At 39.6% G+C, this 6,000-nt stretch overlaps 1 protein-coding gene across 1 annotated transcript in view; it reads right to left on the bottom strand.

Moving 5' to 3' along the window:
- Positions 1-1,629: 1,629 nt before the first annotated feature.
- The window catches only part of PTCH1 (patched 1), a 113,801-nt gene continuing 109,430 nt past the window's right edge, over positions 1,630-6,000 (bottom strand). Inside the window, exon 24 of the mRNA XM_082270532.1 lies at positions 1,630-2,435. The gene's annotated coding sequence lies outside the window, so the exon portion shown is untranslated. The remainder of the gene's footprint in view (positions 2,436-6,000) is intronic.

Raw genomic sequence — 6,000 nt, 5'->3', positions numbered from 1 at the left:
GAACCGGGACTAAGTGAAAATGCCCGCTTCATACACATCTTCTAATCTGAAAGGACAGCGTATTTTGTGGCGTCTTACTTCTTGCAGCATTTCTTTCCCATCTAGAAAATCAGAAGACATGGGATATGTCCTCCTTCACAGGATAGTGAAATTGGAATAACTCTAGCCTATTTTATGAGCCCCAGAATGCCAACATTCTCAAAGCTTTTCCATAATCGGATCTTTAAAAGGGGATGGACCTGCTGCAAGAAAACAACTCATGTAGCACAATGAAACAATGGCCATTTTACCCCTAGGTATGCAATAAAATCTACATCATACACTATAGGGAATTCATTTACTAAAGGAATATAGGCTGTTAACTTAGCAAAGGGAATTTCCATTTTACACCGGACATTTTCCTTAGCTTAGTGAACGAGACGAGGCTCTGCTGACTTCAATCATTTGCAGACAAAAATCCACTTTAAAAAAGAAAAAAAAAAAAAAAAAGAAGTTTTTGCACATGATTGGGCAGTCTATGTAAAATGATTCACCAAGCAAAATTAAATTCCTATATGAAAAGTGAACATGCTCTATTCCTTTAGTAAATCAACCCCTGTTCTTGTAAAAAAATCTGAATGTTGGTAATAGCAAAAAAAAAAAAAACACAACAGTGAAGCTTAATAGAATTGATGCTGGGTTTTGTCAAATAGGGAGTGGTAGGGGGGCTTAAAAGTATCCCAGTTTTCAGTATTGGAATGTTCTCCCCTAGACTGGAACTTGATCATAATCTTATGAAGACAGAATGGAGCATTTGATCACCTAAAAAGAATACCAGCTTTGATGTTAGATGAATGAAAGAAACCACAGGAAGTTTGAGCATCACTGTGCTATGTATGCCGATTAGTGGGGTGAAGGTAGTTTTTCAGGTTGTGTCATATGGTTGAGCTTGAAACACGTACACATTAGTATTATGTGGTTATTACACTGCAAGCACACAGGGCAATGTTTGTACTGTCATTGGCAGTTGCAATCTGCATTGATCTGAACACAGAAATATTTATGAAGGTCTCAGTGTGCTTATGTAACAATAGCTTATAATGATAAGATAAGGCAGCTACATATTTCAGGTTATTTAAAATCTCTTTTTTTTTTTTTTTTCCTTTCCTTTTTTTTTTTTTTTTAAGTGCCTTAATGATTTAAGTATCTCAAATAAAACGTCTATGACAAAGCAGCATGCAATGTAATGCACTGCAACCCCACAATGGGACAGGAAGAAATAATACAGTATATCCAAGTATAAAAAAAAAAAGAAAATAAATCTTAATATTTGAATTAAATTAATAGCATAAAAGGTAAACTCTGAGCAAACATATCTATGTATGTAAAAGAGGAAGGGAGGTAGATAGGGAAACCTTTTACATTATGTTTAGAGACAAGAAACACAACAACAAAACAGAATATTAGCACCAACATGAAGAGTGGGTAACATAAGCCATAGAAAAATGAGTAAAACAAAGTTCTCCCCTTTTCGTTGCTTGAAGTGCTTTCACATACAAGATGGGAGAGGCAATGTTTGGCACACCACTTACTGAATTCAGAGTGTAAATGGAGGTGATGGCTGATTAATGCAAATGGCTTAGCACAAGAGCTTGCAATTTAAACAGCAGTGAGAATGCCAAATCTTGCCAGTCCCTACCTCATAAAAGGGACAGAAGCAGAGGACTGAGCTTACTTCTTTTGCCAATGAGGATGTAAGTCTTTTAGTAAGTGCTCATGATGGAGAGGAGACTTTGTAGGTTGTACATAAGCACACCAAGACTATGCACAGTGGGACAGACTGTACAGTAAGTTATCACATGAGACAGGTGCACACAAGGACAGGCAAGGAACATCATCAGCTAAGACAAATTCTTCATATCTGTCTGTCTGAAAGAATAGAAATACTCACGCATAGCGTGTTTGAAATGATCAGTAACATACTACCACAGGGTTGTGATATGAACATTAAACATCAAAACACAAACCTTTTACACATATAAAAACACCTAATATATAAGCAATATTTGCATAGAAAAATTATACAAGTCCATTATACAATACTTAAGCAGCAGAAAACAAATAATGCTGAATCGTATATCTAGATTAATTAAAATGTGACACAGATCTTGTACATTAAAGTAGAGAGGGCAAATCTGCTTTGCCCCATCTGTTAAAAGGAGTCAGAAAACTCCACCGTTATACTAACTTTACACAATTTTCTGTATATTACATATTTATACACCTTTTAAATATTTTTTTTAACAATATTTAACACATTTGTACAATAGATTACAGTAACAATGAACTGTTGTCAATGCAGCATGTCCATTTTATAAAACCTCCAGCAGCTTTCATTAACCAGTCTGGAAATTTTGTCCCATCTTTGGCCATCGATGATTCAGAATGTGTGGACCCTGGGAAATAGAAAGAAAAAAAAAAAAAGTCAGTCTCTTCATAAACTGTATATAAAAAGCAAAAGCAACACATTAACATTTCAGCAAAGCAAATATAATCATTCCTGAACTTGAATAGGACAGCTGGATAATGAAAAGTTTCTATTTGTTGGCCATACATGTTACAATACAATTGTAAAATCTACTATTGATCTTCCAACAACCATGTAGCCTAAAGCCCCGTACACACGCGTCGATGATTGGCCGTGAATTTTCGGCCAACGTTAGATCGGCCGATTTTCGTCTTGTTAGTATGATGCTTCAGACAACCGATTCCGACTTTTCGGCCGAAAAAAATCTGGTGTGCAGGCTATAAAATTTTTGTTGGCCGTCAGCACAAAGGCCGATTTTCCGTCAGTCAGTACAGATTTCGGCAGACAAAAATCTGATGAGCAAGACTGGGCGTGTTTAGAGAAGAAAAAACACACGGAAAGTAAACCAGCACATGACATCACTTCTGAAGTAGATTTTTGTTGGCCGAGAAAATTCGTGTGCAGTCTAGGCACATTCCAACCAACAAAACACAACTCTGGACAAAAGTTGGCCGATCGGTTGGCCGATAATCGTTGCGTGTGTACGAGGCATAAGGACCTACCTTAGCAAGCCATAGATTTTAGATCTTGTCAAGTAGACCCTGATACCACAGAGTTGTCGGTAGATCTAAAGGCAATTGTACAATAAGATTGCAATGTCAATGGCCAGCTTGAGGCTATGTACACCCAACCCTTCAGTCCAATATAAAAACAGGAATAAAGACTAAAGGAAAATACATGTTTTTTCACTAAGGTCTTGTTCACACAGGGCGCAATAAAGCGTACACCTATGGAGGACTGCGATTACCTGCACAGCTATGAAGAGGTGTTCCATCAAGTCCCATGCAGCCCATCCGGATCACTGATGTCAATTTTGATGCAGCAGCTGCACGGACACAGATGCTGCTCCCTATATGACATCTGTGCTGATGCGGGTGCATGGCTGTGCATCACAAAGATGTCATAGGGGGCAACATCTGTGTCCGTGCAGCTGCTGCATCAAAATTGACATCAGTGGGATGGATGGGCTGCATTGAACACCTTTTCATACCTGTGCGGTAATCACAAATAGACACTTTACCCAAATAAACTTTTTTTCCCCAAAAGAAGAGCTTTCTTTTGATGGTATTTGATCATCTCTGCAATGTTTATTTTTTTTGCACTATACACAAAAAAAAATGACCGACAATTTTGAAAAAAATGTTTTTACTTTCTGCTATAAAACAATTAAAAAATAAATGTAAAAAAAATCAAATTTCTTCATCGATTTAGACCAATTTGTATTCTGCTACATATTTTTGGTAACCCCACCCCCACCCCCCCAAAAAGCATATATTGATTGGTTTGCATAAAAGTTATCGCATCTACAAACTACGGGATAGATTTAGGGACTTTTTACTAGTAATGGCGGTGATCAGGGAATTTTTGCAGGACTGCGACATTGCGGCAGACAAATCTGACACTAATTGACACTTTTTGGGGACCAGTGCTAAAAATAAAAAAAAATAAAATAAATAAAAATTTGCACTGTCACTGTATGACACTGGCAGGGAAGGCGTTAAAATCAGGAGCAATCAAAGGTTTAACTGTGTTCCCTGGGAGTGCTTTCTAACGGTGTGGGGGATGGACTGACTGGAAGAAAGACATTTGTGTTCCTGGTCTGTAAAGCCAAAGAAATGCCGCTCTAGGTGAGCGACCGACTCACACATTGTGAACAGGAACCCAGGGTGCTGCACAGCTCGTCTGACATTGAGACGTGCAAAAATCCGGAATATTGCTGCACTCCTTAGTAACTTTATTGAAGCATTAAAATCAAATCACAGGTAGGACAGGAACATAAAGTTAATGTATTTCGTGCTAAAATCAGTGCTTACTCAAAACAGTAAGTACTGACATACTTACAGAAGCGCAAAACGAGTTACCTTTTATGTTTCTGTAATACCTGTGATGGTAACTTTATTGAAGCATTAAAATCGCAAGGAGTGCAGCAATATTTCGGATTTTTGCATGTTTCTACATCTGTGTTCCTGATTAGCAGGAACACAAGATCTCTCTCTCCCTCTGTGGCAAAACGGTGGCCTTGTTTACATAGGCAGACCGCCGTTCTGTCTCTCCTATGAACTTATTGGCAGGTCCTGACAGCTATTGTGGCCACCAGACCCGCTGACTGGCTCCTGCTGTGTCCAATTACAGCGGGAGCGTGGCTGTGTTCCCTGTGTTTGCCCCAGAGCCAACAAGGATAATCACGTACAGGTACACGATTTTGCGCTTAAGAGCTGCTCATACATCGCTGTGGCAATCTGCCCCAAAAGTGGGAGCGGGTACCTGTCAAAACCAGGTACCTGACCCCCCCCCCCACCTCCAAAAAAAAGTGGCAAGTGGAGAGGGGGGGTTGCAAGCAAGTGGAACTTCCCCTTTTGGGTGAAGTTCTGTTTTAGGCCTCATGCACACGGGACATTTTTACAGCGGCTGTTTTTGGCGTCAGATGTTTTTTTCTGCAGCCAGTAAACTCCCCAGCATGTTATCCTATGTGTCCATGTACCTACAGGCTGTTATCAGCAGTTTTTGGCAGAGGCAGTTTCTGGCTGTAAAAAAAAAAAAAAAATTTGTAGGTTTTGAGTGGCGTTTTTCATCTGTGAAAACGCTCTGACGTCAATAAACGCTGATAGATGCCAAACTGGCGTTTGACGTTTTTTTATGCCACTGCTTTTTTTTTTTTTAAGTCTGGGTTCTGTTTTGAGGTGTCGTTCATGAAACATAGCCTGGGTTCACACTGGTGCACACTGAACACCACATGTGATTTGCACCAAAAATGCTCCGCATTCCTGTGCACATCACATTTGAGGTCTGTGCGATGCAATTTGAGCCATATATTTGGCAAGCACACTGCATTTTGCAATCTGTTTCTGGTATCACTTGTGGAACATGAAGCAGTGTTGACATTGTGCCGACTTGGCATGCGATTTGTAATGTCGAATCGCATGTCAAATCAGAACCTATTACCAGCAACGGCACCGGTTCACACTAAGGGCGGGTTTCAAATCATTCAGTTGAACGCGCACGATTTCAAACTCGCATGTCAGTGCGACTTTGTGGGCGATTTGACAAACATCTGTACGGATTCATGCACAGATGTCTATTAAAATCGCTCTGAAGTCGCCAAAAGTAGTGCAAAAACTACTTTTGGGAATTGGTTCGACTGCAAAGTCAGGGTTGCACCAATTCGGACAGTGACGTTGCCGGCAATAGGCTCTGATTTGGCATGTTTTTCCTTTACTCTCTATTTACTACAACATAAAATGAGGTCACTGGCAGAAATAGAACTGCAGTGTGTTATTTTTTTTTTAGGTATGGAAGAACAAAGAATGTAGACAGAGAAGTAAAACACATACAGAGTGCCAATGACCATTTAGTGCTGGTTCACACTAGTGCAATGCCAGACATTGCATGTGATTCACATCGCATTACTGTGCAGATCACATGCGATGTCTGTG

The sequence above is a fragment of the Pelophylax lessonae genome (assembly GCF_965119305.1).
Source record: "Pelophylax lessonae genome assembly, chromosome: 1".
Classification (NCBI taxonomy): Eukaryota; Metazoa; Chordata; class Amphibia; order Anura; family Ranidae; genus Pelophylax; species Pelophylax lessonae.
The sequence above is the reverse complement of the archived record's forward strand: the minus strand, read 5'-3'. Positions and strand labels throughout refer to the sequence as shown.